The sequence below is a fragment of the Gossypium hirsutum genome, chromosome A01, assembly GCF_007990345.1.
Source record: "Gossypium hirsutum isolate 1008001.06 chromosome A01, Gossypium_hirsutum_v2.1, whole genome shotgun sequence".
In the NCBI taxonomy this organism is placed as follows: Eukaryota; Viridiplantae; Streptophyta; class Magnoliopsida; order Malvales; family Malvaceae; genus Gossypium; species Gossypium hirsutum.
The window spans coordinates 4,286,745-4,290,797 of record NC_053424.1 but is presented as its reverse complement, the minus strand read 5'-3'; positions in this window follow the sequence as shown (position 1 = coordinate 4,290,797).

The window sequence follows — 4,053 nt, the reverse complement described above, 5'->3', positions numbered from 1 at the left end:
CCCTCCTGAAAAGGCATTTTTTACTACATAAGGTCCCTCCCAGTTTGGCATCCACTTTCCTCTGAAGTCCTTTTGTATGGGAAGGATCTTCTTCAGTACCAAGTCCCCTTCATGGAAGCTTCTAGGACGAACTTTCTTATTGTAAGCTCGCATCATTCGTTTCTGGTACATTTGACCATGACGGATAGCTCTTAACCTCCTTTCTTCAATCAAGTTCAGCTGATCATATCGGGCTTGGACCCATTCTGCTTCGTCTAACTTTAGTTCTGAAAAAACTCGGAGAGAGGGAATTTCAACCTCAATTGGTAGCACTGCCTCCATTCCATAAACCAAAGAGAATGGTGTTGCCCCGGTAGAAGTCCTGACGGACGTTCGATAAGCATAGAGGGCGAATGGCAACTTCTCGTGCCAATCTCTATAGGTCTCAGTCATTTTCCCCACAATCTTTTTGATATTTTTATTGGCTGCCTCCACCGCACCATTCATCTTCGGACGATATGGCGATGAGTTGTGGTGCTTGATCTTGAATTGATTACAAACCTCTGCTATCGTGCTATTATTCAAATTTAATGCGTTGTCTGATATGATCCTTTCAGGCATTCCATACCGACATATGATTTCCTTCTTTAAAAACTTGCTGACAGCTGTCTTTGTGACGTTGGCGTAAGAAGTAGCCTCTACCCACTTAGTAAAGTAGTCAATCACTACAAAAATGAAACGATGTCCGTTTGAAGCCTTTGGCGATATCGGCCCAATGACGTCCATGCCCCACATGGAGAAAGGCCATGGGGAAGTCATGACGTGAAGAGGTGAGGGAGGCACATGAATTTTGTCTCCGTAAATCTGGCATTTATGGCACTTCTTAGCATACTTGATGCAGTCTCCTTCCATGGTAGACCAATAATATCCAAATCTCATGATCTGTCTGGCCATTGTGAAACCGTTAGCGTGTGTTCCACAAATACCATCATGGACTTCTTCCAAGATCTGCTTGGCCTCCACAGCGTCTACACATCTTAACAGCACCTGATCTTTTCCTCTTTTGTACAGGATTTCCCCATCTAAGACGTAACCACTGGCCAGCCTCCTCAACATTCTCTTATCATTCTCAGTTGCTTGGTTCGGGTATTCACAATTTTTCACGTATCGCAATATGTCCTGATACCAAGGGTTGTCGTCCTTTTCTTCTTCCTCGTCAATATTACAACAGTGGGCTGGAGCATCATAAATGCTCATTTGGATAGGCTTCACATCCTCTGGTCTATTTACTTTGATCATGGAAGCCAATGTAGCTAAAGCGTCGGCCATCTGATTCTCGTCTCGTGGGAGATAACAAAAAGTGATGTCGTCAAACTCCTTAATCAATTCTAGGTCTATCCTTCGGTAACTAATCAACTTAGGGTCTCTTGTTTCCCATTCGCCTTTGAGCTGATAAATTACCAATGCCGAATCTCCATATACCTCAAGTACCTTGATTTTGCGTTCCATAGCCGCGCGGATTCCCATGATACATGCTTCATATTCCGCCATGTTATTTGTGCAATCAAAATCTAGTCTACAGGTGAAAGGATAATGATCACCGTTTGGAGATACCAAGACTGCCCCAATCCCGTTGCCCACGGCATTTGAGGCTCCGTCAAAATTTAATTTCCAAGTATTGCCTTCTTGTGTGCTCGTTTCAGTAGTTGCCACATACATCAGATCCTCATTTGGGAAGTCAAAGTTCAAAGGCTCATAATCGTCCAGGGCTCTACTTGCTAGAAAATCTGCTATCGCGCTCCCTTTTACAGCCTTTTGATTCACATAGGTTATGTCAAATTCAGATAGTAGAATTTGCCATCGGGCCATCCTTCCGTTTAGAGCAGTTGACTCCATCATGTATTTCAGAGGGTCTAACTTTGAGATTAACCAAGTCGTATGGTACAACATGTATTGTCTCAATCTCCGAGTAGTCCAAACCAATGCGCAACATAATTTTTCAATTGGCGAATATCTCGTTTCGCATTCAGTGAACTTCTTACTGAGGTAATAGATCGCTCTTTCTTTTCGTCTTGACTCATCATGTTGGCCGAGCACGCACCCCATGGAATCTCAATACTGCCAAGTATAGTATCAGTGGTTTGTCAGGGCAAGGTGGCACCAGTACTGGGGCGTTGGACAAGTAATGTTTAACTCTTTCGAAAGTTTCCTGGCACTCCTCATCCCATACACCTGGATTGTGTTTTCTAAGAAGGCGGAATATGGGGTCACATTTCTCAGTTAATTGTGAAATGAATCGAGCGATGTAATTCAGTCTTCCTAGGAAACCCCGAACTTCTTTTTGAGTACTTGGCGGAGGTAATTCTTGTATGGCCTTAACTTTGTCTGGGTCAATTTCAATTCCCTTTTCGCTGACTAAGAATCCTAGCAGTTTTCCTGATCTAGCCCCGAAAGTACACTTGGCTGGGTTAAGTTTTAGCTGGAACTTCCTTAACCTCAGAAACAGTTTTCTCAGAACTTGCACGTGTTCCTTTTCTGTTCTGGATTTTGCGATCATGTCATCAACATAAACTTCTATCTCTTTATGCATCATATCATGGAATAATGCTACCATGGCTCTCTGATATGTTGCTCCCGCATTTTTCAATCCAAAAGGCATCACTTTATAACAAAATGTCCCCCACATCGTTATGAATGTGGTCTTTTCCTTGTCTTCAGAAAGCATCTTAATTTGGTTGTACCCGGAGAAACCATCCATGAAAGAGAACAGTGAGTATCCGGCCGTGTTGTCTACCAAGGTATCGATATGAGGCAGTGGGAAATTATCTTTTGGGCTGGCTTTGTTCAAGTCTCTGTAGTCCACACACATTCGCACCTTCCCATCTTTCTTAGGAACAGGGACTATATTGGCTACCCATTCTGAGTACTTGACCACCTGTAAGAAACCAGCATCGAATTGCTTCTTGACTTCTTCATTTATTTTTAGCAAGACATCAGGCCTCATCCTTCGAAGCTTTTGTTGGACTGGTTTGCATTCTTCCTTTATAGGCAATCGGTGCACCACAATATTAGTACTTAAACCTGGCATATCTTGGTAGGACCATGCGAAGACATCTTTAAATTCTTGAAGCAACTCAACAAGGTCTCGCCTTGTTTCCGTGGCAATGCAAGCGCCAACTTTTACCTCTCTGCCCTCTTCTAAGATCACGACTTCTACTGATTCCTTATAGGGTAGAATTTGTTTTTCTTCTTCTTCCATCATTCTTAACAATCCGGAGATAAAACGCTGTCTTGGTCACCTTCAAAATCTTGAGGATATCTATACTCATGTCTTGCTCAAATAGAGACTCTGAATAGTAACAGAGTCGCTCATCTCGTTGATATCTGAAGACCTATTATTGGAACAAATGGAGGCCCAAATAAAAGAATCTAAGAATACTTGTATGATACTACGATTATAAAGGAATGAAAGAAGAAAGAATATTGTAGATGAAATGAATGATAATTTACTGAAATTGATTACATGTGCTTTAAAAGATTATACCCAGAGGCAAAAGTGTCTAATATCTCTGAATCTAATGTCAGGATCTTCTGCATCAGTATTCAAAACACTTCCAGGTTCGCAAGGACGAATGCCCGATAAATTCCTTTCTACCCTTTCTTCCGCGGATATGGCATTGATGTCCAACCTCTCAATCCTTCCTTCTGTAACCTCATCCTTCTCTTCAGGGTAGACAATTCCCCTTGAAACAAAAGTCTTAGATATATGGGGAAAGGTCATCGGTCCCCACTTGACTTCTATCCTGCCCAAATGTGCTCTTCTCTTTTCTTGCTTTTTCTCCATCTCTTTCCTCCTTTCCCTTGCATTAGGCTTATATCCCAAACCATAACGGTCCTGTTTGTTAACTAGGATCGGTACTCCAGCCCTTCCCTGGAGGTATTTTCCATCCTCTTCCAGGCAATGCTCCCTTTCCCATCGTTAGCTGTAAGCTCATTGACGTAGCTTTGGATATTTAGGCTCTGGGATTTTGCTCATCTCGATGACAAATGTGGCATCGTTATCGGGACATTCAT